This window comes from Bufo gargarizans, chromosome 2 (genome assembly GCF_014858855.1).
Source record: "Bufo gargarizans isolate SCDJY-AF-19 chromosome 2, ASM1485885v1, whole genome shotgun sequence".
NCBI lineage: Eukaryota > Metazoa > Chordata > Amphibia > Anura > Bufonidae > Bufo > Bufo gargarizans.
The window spans coordinates 53,208,333-53,223,770 of record NC_058081.1 but is presented as its reverse complement, the minus strand read 5'-3'; the positions used below and the strand labels follow the sequence as shown (position 1 = coordinate 53,223,770).

The 15,438-nt window shown below is 44.5% G+C and overlaps 1 long non-coding RNA gene across 1 annotated transcript in view; it reads left to right on the top strand.

Annotated features, from left to right (window-relative positions):
- The window catches only part of LOC122927250, a 67,019-nt gene that overhangs the window by 28,477 nt on the left and 23,104 nt on the right, over positions 1–15,438 (top strand). Inside the window, exon 3 of the long non-coding RNA XR_006387774.1 lies at positions 1,002–1,071. This is a non-coding gene — a long non-coding RNA (uncharacterized LOC122927250). The remainder of the gene's footprint in view (positions 1–1,001; positions 1,072–15,438) is intronic.

Sequence of the window (15,438 nt, the reverse complement as noted above, 5' to 3'; positions counted from 1 at the left end):
ATGACCTATCCTTAGATTTTTTTAGGAATATACATTGATGGCCTATCCTTAGATTTTTCAGGAATATACATTGATAGCCTATTCTTACATTTTTCAGGAATGGACATTGATGGTCTATCCTTAGATTTTTCAGGAATATACACGATGGCCTATCTTTAGACTTCTTTAAGAATATACACATATAATGGCCTATCATTACATTTTTCAGGAATACACATTGATGGCCTATCCTTTGATTTTTCAGGAATATACACGATGACCTATCCTTAGATTTTTCAGGAATATACATGATGACCTATCCTTAGATTTTTCAGGAATATATATTGATGGCCTATCATTAGATGTTTCAGGAATATACATTGATAGCCTATCCTTAGATTTTTCAGGAATATACATTGATGGCCTATCCTTAGATTTTTCAGGAATATACATTGATAGCCTATCCTTAGATTTTCCAGGAATATACACGATGACCTATCCTTAGATTTTTTTAGGAATATACATTGATGGCCTATCCTTAGATTTTTCAGGAATATACATTGATAGCCTATTCTTACATTTTTCAGGAATGGACATTGATGGTCTATCCTTAGATTTTTCAGGAATATACACGATGGCCTATCTTTAGACTTCTTTAAGAATATACACATATAATGGCCTATCATTACATTTTTCAGGAATACACATTGATGGCCTATCCTTTGATTTTTCAGGAATATACACGATGACCTATCCTTAGATTTTTCAGGAATATACACGATGACCTATCCTTAGATTTTTCAGGAATATATATTGATGGCCTATCATTAGATTTTTCAGGAATATACATTGATAGCCTATCCTTAGATTTTTCAGGAATATACATTGATGGCCTATCCTTAGATGTTTCAGGAATATTCAAGATGGATGATACTTAGATTTCTCAGGAATATACATTGATGGCCTATCCTTAGATTTCTCAGGAACATACATGATAACCTATGCTTGTTTTTTATTTTCAGGAATAATGCACCAGGAAATAATTCCAGAGCACAGCAGTTCTTATGAGCCCAAGGAGCATCTGCCAGTCAGGTATATACATCAATACTCTTTTTTTTACTGATTCAAGTTGCAAAAATTGGGAGATTTTTAAGGCATACGTGCTGAATCTGAAACTTGTTGTAGACACAGCCTAATATGAGCGATATGTACTAAGGATGTAAAGTAAGCCTCCTAATAAATAGCTTCTGCAACACTGCCATCTGCAGGTAATAAATAGATACTGAACGGAAAAAACAGCAGTCCAATCCGAAAATACATTAAACGTTATCAAGTGTTCTGTGCCTGTCTATGGTAAAGGTAGATTGATGCAGAATTATTACTTTTATATCTCATATATTAAAACAAGTTAATAAATATAAATGACTCTGTTTATCCTCGCTGCTTCTCCAAATATCTAGGTCCTGTTATAATGTGGTTACTGGTTACCGTCAAGTACATCTCCACTCAGGAGCTGGGGGAAAAAAATCCACCGCTACCCCATGTGGTTGGGAAACTCCCAGCTTCATGCAGCTTTATCAATTTTTACATTTCATTTCAAGACAATCATGTGAATAGCTCTGCACCCAAACACTGAACGATGCAGCTCTGTCTCCCTCTCTCTGAGCAGGAAATCGCAGCACGATCTGAAGTTCCACACAGCAGCTTAGCTCCTGTGAACTTGTGGGGCTCATTTTCTTATTTTTAGTCATTTGTTAGAGGAAATTAGTGAAAGGGAAGCGACACTAATTAGTGCTGTGGCCCCTTTATTCTCACCATTAGTGGGGGTCCTAGAAGTCAGACCCCCATTGATCACAATGTGATGGCATATCCTAACAATAGGCAATCACTTTATTTTAGATAGGAAAACCCATTAATAGGTCTATTCCCAGCCAATACACAATTATGCACTTATAGACAGGCTTGCTGACAGTTTCCAGGTAGCAACAGTAGATTTTATGTTTGCACCATGAGGAGTAACTATGTAGGCCATACTAGCAAAAAGTTAAATAAAGCTTGCACATTCAATTTAAAGATGATTGGCGGACAATCTTTTTGACCAAATGTATCATTTCTGGGCCAATTAAATATGTTCATTCACTGTATGTTCGTACTGCAGCTGCATCCCGCTCCTCCCTTCTTCTTCATAATTTTTAGTTATTATTTTACACTAGATGGATTTTTATTTTTATTTTTTTACAACTGAGGAGGTTTCTGAACTGATTCTGCAGATGGACACAGAGGTAGACGACAGGCTGCTGGAAGGTGAGTAAGATTATACTTCTCCCTAATAAGATAATACTAGGGTCACCATCTAAAACCACAGCCAGCCACTCCAGTTGGTAGGTAGCTAAGGCTACCCCTAGGTTCCTCACCAGACAGCCACAATGCCGGATGGACTTGGCTGCTAGGGACCCAGGTTATGTCTGCGAAGTAAGGTAGCAGAAAACTGGTGCAAGCTTGGTAAAAGCAGACCTTCTAGAATAATCAGAGGTGCAAAGCGTAGTAGATGAGCAGGGCCTAAACCAGGAGAGACAGATAATGCCAAAACAGTGGGCAAGGAGTCAATTTAGAGACCAGCCACGGTCAGAATACCAGAAGAACCAGTAGAAACCAAATATCAGCAGACAAGGGGTTAGTCCAGAAGACAAGCAACAGTCAAATTACTAGGAGTTCAGGTGCAGTAATAGTGAGTAGCACAAAGCACAGGAGCCAAGAAACAACAAAATCACAGGCAATGGTAATCACTCAGTTCTCAGTTCTTAAAGGGGTTGGCCCATCTCACACATTGGTGGCATCCCGCTAGGAGATGCCACCAATGTCAGATAGAACAAGGTGAACAAGGGCTTACCATCCAAGTGCAGTGACCAGGAACGGGTACGCTGACGCCACTTATGCAGTTGGCCAGGATATGGGTGGTTAATAGTCTGTATTTTGTTTGTGACGCCAATTGCAGCGTGCGCAGGGTACTACCCCAGAGCCCTTTCAAGGTGTTATTACACACGTCCCAGGTTAGGAATGCCAGAGTGGTGTAATCGCCTCTATAGGGTGGTGATAATGGTGTCAACGGTGTCTCCTACCTGGGTACGGCTGGACTCCTGGCTCACTTGCAATAAATTTGAGTGTAGTGATAGTAGGAGTAATAGAGGAATTTTGCAGCAGAAATGAAGTCCAGACCTTTAGGTGAAGTTCAGACTTGTCTTTACTGAAGATAACTTGTACCCAAGCAGTATACAGCTTTGGTCTCTGGTCCCAGCAGGTTTTAGCAATCATTGGCAGGAATAAATGCTTCTGCTTTAATGTGGAGCTTGCAGGATAAGTCGTCTGCTTGGTAGCTCTGGAACTGTGGCAGGAATTAATCTTCTGCTTTGAACTGTACCTTCTGCTTTGTGGGGACAGACTAGCTGAGGAGGAATGGCTTCTCCTAGGTCTCTGGACTTTACTCAGGGGATGCTTTCTTCCTGGAACTGGAGGTTTTCTGCAACTTTCTGCTTTCTTTTCATCCAGTTGAGCTGCAGGGCTCAGACTGGGAATGTTATCAAGTCTCAGACCGAGACTTGGTCCTTGCTGTCTTCCCCATACAGGGGGCAAACTAGATCTGGTTCTAACTGTTTTTTTCACTCCCTTGCTGCAGGAAGATGGAAACCTCCACTTCTCCTCAGCAGGAGGCAGAACTCCCATAGAGGTGAATGGGGGGACGCGCTCAGAACTCTCATAGAGGTGAATGGGGGGACGCGCTCAGAACTCCCATAGAGGTGAATGGGGGGACGCGCTCAGAACTCCCATAGAGGTGAATGGGGGGACGCGCTCAGAACTCTCATAGAGGTGAATGGAGAGCACTTTGCACATGCAAGGTGTGATCTCCTTCACTTTGGGGGCCAGAGTTCTAGAGATATAGATCTGACATTGGTGGTATATCCCAGCGAAATGTCACCAATGTGTGACATGGACCAACCCCTCTAAATCCCCCACCTAGCTTTGCGATTGGACACCTGATTGGCTCCGTTTTCTGCCTTCCTTGGCCGGCAGTGTAACTCTCCGAGCGCAGCCATGCACAGTGTCTTGACTAGATACATTTCTGACAGATATATTACAAGATTCATGTATTCAAATATATATACAGACTACAGTCAGGTCCATAAATATTGGGACATGGACACAATTCTAATTTTTGGCTCTACACACCACACAGTTATGTGCTTTACCTGCAGACTTAATTTGAGGGTATTTACATCCAAATCAGGTGAACGCTGCAGGAATTACAACAGTTTGCAGATGTGCCTCCCACTTGTTAAGGGACCAAAAGTAATGGGACAATTGGCTTCTCAGCTGTTCCATGGCCAGGTGTGTGTTATTCCCTCATTATCCCAATTACAATGAGCAGATAAAAGGTCCAGAGGTCATTTCCAGTCTGCTATTTGCATTTGGAATCTGTTGCTGTCAACTCTCAAGATGAGATCCAAAGAGCTGTCACTATCAGTGAAGCAAGCCATCATTAGGCTGAAAAAACAAAACAAACCCATCAGAGTAACATAGTAACATAGTATATAAGGCCGAAAAAAGACATTTGTCCATCCAGTTTGGCCTGTCATCCTGCAAGTTGATTCAGAGGAAGGCAAAAAAAAACTGAGGTAGAAGCCAATTTTCTCCACTTAAGGGGAAAAAAAATTCCTTCCCGACTCCAATCAGAATAACTCCCTGGATCAGCGACCCCTCTCTAGTAGCTATAGCCTGTAATATTATTACGCTCCAGAAATACATCCAGGCCCCTCTTGAATGCCTTTATTGTACTCACCATCACCACCTCCTCAGGCAGAGAGCTCCATAGTCTCACTGCTCTTACCGTAAAGAATCCTCTTCTATGTTTGTGTACAAACCTTCTTTCCTCCAGACGCAGAGGATGTCCCCTCGTCACAGTCCTGGGGATAAATAGATGATGGGAGAGATCACTGTACTGACCCCTGATATAGTTATACATAGTAATTCGATCTCCCCTCAGTCGTCTTTATTCTAAAGTGAATAGCCCTTATTTTGATAATCTTTCAGGGTACTGTAGTTGCCCCATTCCAGTTATTACTTTAGTTTCCCTCCTCTGGACCCTCTCCAGCTCTGCTATGTCTGCCTTGTTCACAGGAGCCCAGAACTGTACACAGTACTCCATGTGTGGTCTGACTACTGATTTGTAAAGTGGCAGGACTATGTTCTCATCACGGGCATCTATGCCCCTTTTGATGCAACCCATTATCTTATTGGCCTTGGCAGCAGCTGCCTGACACTGGTTTTTGCAGCTTAGTTTGCTGTTTATTAAAATTCCTAGATCCTTTTCCATGTCAGTGTTACCGAGTGTTTTACCATTTAGTATGTACGGGTGACTTGCATTATTCCTTCCCATGTGCATAACTACATTTGTCAGTGTTAAACCTCATCTGCCACTTATCTGCCCAAGCCTCCAATCTATCCAGATCCCTCTGTAGCAGTATACTGTCCTCTGTAGTATATATACAGTATACTGTCCTCATCAGTGTAAATTACTTTACACAGTTTAGTGTCATCTGCGAAAATTGATATTTTACTATGCAAGCCTTCTACAAGATCATTATCAAATATATTGAAGAGAATAGCAAAAACATTAGGCGTGGCCAAAACAACTGTTTGGAACATTCTTAAAAAGAAGGAACGCATCGGTGAGCTCAGCAACACCAAAAGACCCGGAAGACCACGGAAAACAACTGTGGTGGATGACCGAAAAATTCTTTCCCTGGTGAAGAAAACACCCTTCACAACAATTGGCCAGATCAAGAACACTCTCCAGGAGGTAGGTGTATGTGTGTCAAAGTCAACAATCAAGAGAAGACTTCACCAGAGTGAATACAGAGGGTTCACCACAAGATGGAAACCATTGGTGAGCCTCAGAAACAGGAAGGCCAGATTAGAGTTTGCCAAATGACATCTAAAACAGCCTTCACAGCTCTGGAACAACATCCTATGGACAGATGAGACCAAGATCAACTTGTACCAGAGTGATGGGAAGAGAAGAGTATGGAGAAGGAAAGGAACTGCTCATGATCCACCTCATACCACCTCATCAGTGATGGTGGAGGTAGTGTCATAGCATGGGCAAGTATGGCTGCCAATGGAACTGCTTCTCTTGTATTTATTGATGATGTGACTGACAAAAGCAGCAGAATGAATTCTGAAGTGTTTCAGGCAATATTATCTGCTCATATTCAGCCAAATGCTTCAGAACTCATTGGCCTGTGCTTCACAGTGCAGATGGACAATGACCCAAAGCATACTGCAAAAGCAACCAAAGAGTTTTGTTAAGGGAAAGAAGTGGAATGTTATGCAATGGCCAAGTCAATCACCTGACCTGAATATGAGTGAGCTGCATTTCACTTGCTGAAGACACAACTGAAGGAAAAAGGCCCAAGAACAAGCAGGAACTGAAGACAGTTGCAGTAGAGGCCTGGCAGAGCATCACCAGGGATGAAACCCAGCGTCTGGTGATGTCTATGTGTTCCAGACTTCAGGCTGTAATTGACTGCAAAGGATTTGCAACCAAGTATTAAAAAGTGAAAGTTTGATTTATGATTATTATTCTGTCCCATTACTTTTGGTCCCTTAACAAGTGGGAGGCACAGATGCAAACTGTTGTAATTCCTACACCGTTCCCCTGATTTGGATGTAAATACCCTCAAATTAAAGCTGACAGTCTGCAGGTAAAGCACATCTTGTTATTTTCATTTCAAATCCATTGTGGTGGTGTATAGAGCCAAAAATTTTAGAATTGTGTTGATGTCCCAATATTTATGGACCTGGCTGTATATTATAATGGTAGGCATGTCGTATATTTAAAAGTGGAAACTCCCTTTAAGTACCTTTGCTAATTGATATACCCATAGCAACCCCTGCTCTCCTAAAACCACCACCTTGGTCACTTATCTTCACCATTGAGGTTACGAATGATTTTCTAATATCCCACCGGGAAGACGTAACTTAGCGTCCGTTCCTCGGCAGTCTAGTTGGGTAGTATGAAGTCTAATGATATCTCAGCTTCAGAATATAACATTTACAATAAAAACCCTCCATAAGCAGACACCGCACATTTCTATTATCAGACAGGGTCCCAAAAGACAATCCAAAGGTCTAACTGCGGAAAGTAGAAAAAGCAGTAAGCATGTGGACACTGTCACCGATTGGACAGAGCGAGTACTGAGGGAACGCGCTTAATTGTTTCCTTCTTCTATATGACATCATGTGCAGGCCTGTAACACAGAGATTAGCGCTGCTTCCTTGCATGGGACTGATTCCCGGCAGGCTACTATTTGTATAGTGTTTGTATGTTCTCCTTCACTCTAATTAGCGGCACATACCGACAATTACTTTGTCTGGCAGGACTATGCTATTCCCATGATCGGAAATGCTGGCCCCTGTTATTGCATGCTCACTTTACCAGCTTTCTATACAGTCATTTAAAGGTTGACACTTATTTCAGGCGGTTTAGGATGGTGAAGGGGTTAATAGATGTGGAGGCGGCAGGAAAGTTTACAGAGCTCTGTTATCGTCATGTAGAATCCTAGTCGCATTTACCTTCACAAAACCATTTAGTTAAAAAATAATATAATGCCTGTCTGCACCTACCACTAGAGGGAGCTCAAGGCATAGGGATGTATACAGCTCTCACTGAACTCAATGATAAATGCTCTGTCTACTGGCAGCAGAAATGATCCACCTAAGGGGCTATTCTATTCTTTTAAAGTGATGGTACATTACTAGGACCCCATCGATCCTAAAAATGAAGGGGCCACTTTGTTAATTTAGTTTGGAAATAATATACCACTTGTCTGCCTCTACCACTAGGGGGAGCTCAAGGCATGGGGATGTATACTGAAGTTTCCTGAGCAGCCGGGTGGCCAGGAGCGGCATTGTAAAGTGAAAAACAGTGAAGGGGGCACCAGCCCTGGGAAATTTGAGCTGCCCTGGGCTGAAAATGAACCGGGCGGGCGTATGTGAGTGCTGCCCAGGAGTGGGTGTTCCCAGGTGCGATGCCTTTAAATGCCCCACAGTTACCAACAAAATTGTTGCGGTAGTGGCCTGGTCGGGTATATTACCTATCCACCCTTGGTGTAAGGGGGCCACCATCCACATGAAAGTGTCATGAAGGAGCCTTGAAGAGCGCCCTCATTATGGCACCGGACGGGCACTGCCATCCATTTCCGCCTTTCAGCGCGGGCTGACTGGAGAAGGACGCTGTAGGACCAGGACCTGATATGGTGACATATTTTGGCAGCAGAAGGACTAGAAACCACAAATAAAATATTACAACTGGAAGAGGAAAGAAAACCTGCTCCTTCCTGTCAGGCGATGAGAAGACGCAGCTGAAAATGATTTTCCCAATAAAAAGATGATTATTACTTAAGAAACAAAATTAAACATCTGCGCTGGACAATAGATCTGCCAAATATCCCCCCCCCCCCCCCCCCCCATATGTAACTGAGCAAGAATGTTCCTCCATGACAAGGACCCCTCCGAATGACTTATACCACTCCTAACTTTTCTATGCTCCATATAGTGTAGCAGGCCTCTAATTTCTGGTTGCCTAGCGACCATTTTGCTCCCTGACTGGGTGACCACCATTTGTGTACGTGTAGATACAGGAAAACCTGTGGTTTTATGAAGTTTTAGCTGCAGATTTTCTACATGTGATATCCTTCCTACTAGTACTGTCCAATCAGTGCTGCCTGCAGTGTCAGACTGTCCAGGGGCACACCCCCAACTGGTAACACCCAGCTGGACCTGCACGGCAAACTGCTAGTAATTCATTCCAACTTCTAGTAGGAATAATAGAGGAATGGCACAACCTAGGGTCATAAGAATAGATGCTCTAGAATTGTTATTACATGGGGACTAAAACAGACCAGTCAGGAGAAGGGAAGGGTCCTTTTTCTCCATCTGTGACATTGATGGCCTATTGCTGGATATGCCGTGAACGTTATATAGGTGCAGGTCCCACCTATGAGATCAGCTCCTATCTAGAGAACCGGTCCCATTAATTGATGGAGAGTATACCGTGCATGCGCTGCATACTCTCCATTGCTATAGGAGTTCCAAAAATAGCCGCAAGTACCGTGCAAGCGCAGCCACCTGTCCATTCACACCTAAGGGTCTGCGCCATAGCGGTGAACAGAGGGTGGCCGCGCATGAACGGTGCGCTATGTGTGCACTTCGGGGGCCCGTTCTGAAGATAGGAGCGGGTCCTAGAGGTGGGGCCCGCACCTATCTGACATTAGCCACATGCCATTAAAATTTGTCCAAGATGGGAACACCCCTTTAAAGGGATGATACACGTATAACGTGCTATAGCGACGTCATACAAAGTACACGTGTATAACGTCACTATCCACGGGAGAATTACAGGATTCAAACATGGGAAAAAATTTAACGAGGTCAACTGAGAAATACTGAAATATATAGCTTTCCAAAAGATGACGTTTGGCTCTTGTCCTCAAAGCACTTAATCTTTATTAAAATATAAAATAAAAATGGACACCCCCTTTAAAGGAAATCTGTCATCAAATCCACTCTTACATGCCCGATGAGCCCTCGCCTGTTGAATCTGACATTTTGGCCCCCATGCCGCTCTGTGGAAAGCAGCTTTTTAATCAGATGTACATTAGCCCCTGGGTGCAACGAGGGTATTGCCGTTGCACCGCTCGCTCTCTACATGCCGCGCCCCCAACTCTCTGACTGACAGGGCCAGGCGTGTAGACATATACAATGATTGGCACATGCGCAGTACAGGGAGAAAGGGGAGCCGGCGAACTTCACCCCTGTACTGTGCAGGCACCAAACATGGCGGGGCCGGGCATGGATAAGTAGGAGCCTGGCTCTGTCAGTGAAAGAGATGGGGGCAGGGCATGTAGAGGGTGAGCGGTGCAACAAGGTGCAATAGCAACGTCTTTGTTGCACCCAGGGATTAATTTGCATTTAATTAAAAAGCGACATGAGGCCAAGATCGTCCATAGGATGATGACATTCCCTTTAAGGCCAAGACAGTCATAGTATATCAGGGACAGGTTTAGGATTGCTAGCAGTCCCGATCCTTGCAGTGGGAAGAAATGAAGCACATCCTTATTCCAGGGCAGAGAGAGCACTTTAAGAAAGAAAAACAGTGGTAGGAAAGATGTGGGTATATCAGGATACAAATGGGCGGCTGGGGACAGGCATTCCACACGCGTGATGTGAGGGGCAGATACCGGAGAGAACACCTGCAAGGCTTCAATTACATGGAGCACCAGCGGCCTAGCTCAGGCATGCCAGGAAGTGGACATGGTGTATATCAAGCTGCCGCGGGAGCAGATATGGAATGTATCAAGCTGGGGACGACCTCCTACACCACTGCCTGACAGAGGCCTGAGAACTGGGGAAGGAAAGTCTCATGTTACTATGACAACGAGCGCCATGATGCACTGTACAATAGGGACGCTGGCTTAGTTACCTATAGCAACCAATCAGATTGAGCCTTTCATTTTCCAAAGGAGCTCTGAGAAATGAAAGGTGTAATCTGATTAGTTGCTATGGACAACTAAGCCAGTTTTCCTTTTCTATATCTCCCCTGATAATACCCTGAAACTACAACCCCCAGCATGAGTACATGAGTGTCCATGAGTACATGTATATATTGATTCTACATTGACTATGCCTAGGCATGTAGTGATGTGAGAGGGCCCTATCAACAGTTTGTTGTGGGGCCTAGTGTCATTTCAGGGTAATAAAGTGTACATTGCACAGTATAAAGATGACGAGTATCTCCACACGGTGTTAACCCCTGGCGAGAGGCCGAAGTATTGGTAGTAGCACCAAGAACAGATGTTGCAAAGGTTTTGAGCCATTAGAGCTTTCTTCTCAAAACAGCGCCCCTCTTGTTCATAAGGCTGCGTCTGGTAATGCAGCTCAATCCCATTAACTTGAATAGGACTGAGGTTCAATACTGGACGCAGCCACTAGACAAAGGGGGCACTGTTTGTGTAAAAACTGCAACAACCCATCAGCCATTGCGACTGATGATCTTCATGGTATTGTTGGATCGGTCATTTTAAAGGGGTTGTGCAAGAATGGTGGGGGTTTCACATTGTCCTGCCATCTGTCCCCTGCTTCCTACTAACTTATTGAAAGTGTGCCATCAAGAAATATGGAAGAGGATATGGCTTCCTTCACATCTCAGTTTGGTAAATCCAATAGTCAGCTCCAGCAGAATTACCGTATCCGGCATATCCAGACACTGCCGGGCAATCATTTACGATAATGGGATCCGGATGGTTTCTGGCATAAATGTCGGCTTTCTGGCGGAAAAATACAGCAGCATGCAGCGGTATTTCTCCAGCAGAAAGCCAGTATTTATGCAAGAAGCCCTCCAGTGTCTGGATATGCCGGATACGGTAATTCTTCTGGAGCTGACTATTGGATTTACCAGATGAAGATTTGAACCTAGCCCATGACTGCAGGATCAGACTACGCAGGGTTTACTTGTAGTCTGTTACCATGGAGATGTATAGGCCTGTATAAAGTCCTGTACCTTTAATATACAGTAGATGCTTCAAGTAACTGCCATATTTTTATTTTATTTTCTAGTTTATTAGAGCTAGGCATGTACACCTGAGTTTGGGTCCATTCACACATCCGTATGTGTTTGCGGATCCACAGACGGACACCGGCGGTGTGCGTTCCACATTTTGCGGACAGCACATCGCCGGCACTCAATAGAAAATGCCTAATCTTGTCCGCAACTGCGGACAAGAATAGGACATGTTCTATTTTTTTCGGGAATGGAAGTGCGGATCCGCATTTCCGGATACCGACAGCACATCGTGTGGCCTCATAGAAATGTATGCGTCCGCAATTCCATTCCGAAAAATGCGGAACAGAATTGCAGACGTGTGAATGGAGCCTTAGTCTGTCAATGATTTCAAAAGATCTGTAATTACCTTATAATAACAGCTTTCATTAATGTCCCCTGTCCCTTTCTACTGGTCCCTTAAAAGACAGTTGCTAGGGCTCATCTGTCTCCGGCTAGGAAGACAGAGGGGTGGTCCTTCACACTGCATGCCTGCATTAGGCTTCAGAGTGAGGAGGCGTGTCTCTCTGTAATCCGATCTGATTGGCTGGCAGGAAGATGCTGGCTACAGCAAGTGTGTATGGGAAGTGAGGGAAAGCAGTTCTGGCCTCAGAGAACTGGCAGAGGAGCCATTTTGAGAAGGTCCTTATATTGTAAATGTTTAAACAGCCGTAACTAAGGGAAAAACTCAAGGAAAACAGTGGAATGTGAAGAAACTAAAGATTGCTTTATGCAGAATGCTGCTGCTGCAGTAACATATGCTAAAATTGTTGTTGTTATTTATGAAAACATGACAGTTACCCTTTAAGGTGGTGGACACAGGAGTCATTTATCAAACTGGTATAAAGTATAACTGGCTTAGTTGCCCATAGCAACCAGATTCCACCTTTCATTTTCCAAAGGAGCTGTCAAAAATGAAAGGTGGAATCTGATTGGTTCAGTTCAGAATACTAACAAATACATACAAGGCCGTCCACAACCTGTCCCCTCCCTACATCTCTGAGATACTTTCCCGATACATTCCCATACGCACTCTTCGATCCTCACAAGACCTCCTTCTCTCCTCTTATCACCTCTTCCCACAATCGCCTCCAAGATTTCTCCCGTGTGTCCCCCACACTCTGGAACTCCCTACCCCAACATATCAGACTCTCACCTACAGTGGAATCCTTCAAAAGAAACCTGAAAACCTACCTCTTCAGACAAGCCTACAACCTACAGCAGGTGTAGGCAACCTCCGACACTCCAGCTGTTGCGGGACTACAACTCCCAGCATGCATACTTGAGTGCCGAAGGTTGCTGACCCTGCTGCTGCTATACACCTATGACCAGCTTTACCCTCACCTACTGTGCCCATCCTCCATACCTTGTAGATTGTGGGCCCTCTCTCCTTCTGTACCAGTCTGTAACTTGTCTTGGTCATGCTTAGTGCAATTGTCTGTGTCATGTATGTGCCCCCCTTATTATATGTACAGCGCTATGGAATGAATGGCGCTTTAATAATAAATAATAATAATTGGTTGCTATAGGTAACTAAACCAGTTCTACTTTACACCAGTTTGATAAATCTCCCCCATAGTATTTAACTCTTTCTAATGCTGGAACGTGTTATGTTTTACTATTTCCTCGTATAGATAAAGACTGGAACTGATGATGCTTAGTAGTGTTAGGGCAGTACTGTGCCTTTAAGAGCCCGGGCTCTTTCCGTAGCGCAGGAGCAGCAGGCTCATGGACGTGTTACGGAATGTCACGCTTAATTTCCCCTCTTGTTGTGGTCCCCGCAGCCAGGGGCGAACCGAGCTTCCCACTATTCCCACAGTCTTCTATTTTTTTCCCTTGCCTTCTCCTTAAAGGTCACAACGTGGAAAATGAATTAGTGCATTTCCCAGGTTTTTGCCAAGAACGTTCATTTTTCAAATGCGTCCTACACCCCCCAGCCCCCCTCTCCCCGAGAACGTAATTCAGTCATGTTAATTCACCCATGTTACTCGGAGTTGGGACGGGGTCTGGGCAATGTCATGTTTAAGCTTTGCCAAGAAATAGTGGGATAGCGTTCCCTGCAATGTAAGGTCCTCCGCGGGTGCATTTTTCCAACACTGTGATGCAGGCTCTACATTGGTTTCAATGGTAGTTCCCTTATACAATCCATTGACAGAAGGATGCCTCTGAAAATGAGGCGATAACATGCTGTCTCACTACTGTGACCCCAGCGATCAGATGTAATCGTAATCTGTGACAGAAGCAAGTATTCAATCCCACTGCAGCGCCTCCACAGGCGAAATGAAGCATTACAGTTTTCCTTGGGTTGGGTCCTCCAGCGTGAGAGGAACTCTCTGTAACCGCTCTCCACGAATCCTGGACCTCGTAAATGGAATTGGAAGATTCACCCTCTATTAACACCTAATGTATATGAACACCTTGTAATTGTATTGTTCCCATTGACTGTGTGTGCAGTGAGTGCCCTCTAGTGGAGGCTGCGGGCATCCAGAATTTGATCATTTAACGCCATTGCTGTGTGAAAGGAAGCACCCTGATAGTGCTGTTAATAGAGGCACTTCAGCCTCTCAAATCAGCCATGGTTCACCCCTGACAGGTCATTTTTACTAAATACTTGAACATGAGCCTTAAACACTGAGCATTTTTTTCTGCGTCGTGAAGGTTCCTCAACTACTCCTTCTGCAAATGAATGAATGGACAACTTGGTGTTAACCTTCCAGTTGTCAAAGGGGTGTGACACCACAAAGTCTGATGCTGTCTGCTCTGACTGGTCAGTGACAGACTCCCACTGGTAACACCGAGTTGTCAATTTATTCCTGAATTTCTAGGAGGAGTAACAGAGGGAAGGCGCATCACAGGACTAAGAAAAGATGCACTTCCTAAATTCCTGAGAGGCACGTTTATCACAGAGTGCCCTCCTGCTAGGACTCCTGTGTGGGAACACGTGTACAGTGTCCCTCCAGCGCCACCGCAGGGGACATTGAGCATTACACAGTGTCCAATGGGCTGTCTGTATAATACAGGTCAGGGAAGGTCCTCCTGAGCAAGAGACACTCTGTGACCACTCTGCTGGCCAAGAGATGAAGATGCCGAGCAGAGGACCTTCCTTTATTAAAGGGGTTTTCTGAGACTTCTGTACTGATGACCCATCCTCCTGCCGATTGAGGACACCGTGGTGCTCCAGTGAGTGCTGCAGCTTATCCTAGACCAGTGACGTCACCGTACATCGGTCACATGGCCTAGGCGCAGCTCAGTGCCATACAAGTGAATGGGGCTGAGCTGCGATACCAAGGACAGCCACTATAGAATGGGCGGCGCTGTGCTTAGCAAGTTGCAAGGAGGCAGAGGCACTCAAGAAAGGATGTACATATACGCTGACAGCAAGCAGAGATCTTGAAAAATTGTGGCTGCCATGATAATCCCACAATCCCATGGGTAGTCACTAACTTCAGAGTTGTCCAGTTAAAGGGTTATGATGGTTGTTAAAACGTACCCCCTATCCACAAGATGGGTATAAATATTAGAGAGGAGGAGGGTGTCCTACCACTGGGACCCCCACTGATCACTAGAACCCCATACCAAATTGGACATCATATAGTACATGACAATCTCTTTCTAACAAAGCTAGAACCGGGCCTGCACCTCACATAGATCCAGTGATCTCCATATTCATTGCGCCAATTGTTCTGCTAGATTTAGTTCAGGCTGGCAGCCGAGGGGTGTGTCCTCTCTCAGGGGATGTGTCCCTTCTGCTGTAGCTCTTTCCCTGTAACTTCTAACAGAAGATATGGCTGGTGGCAGTTCAAAAT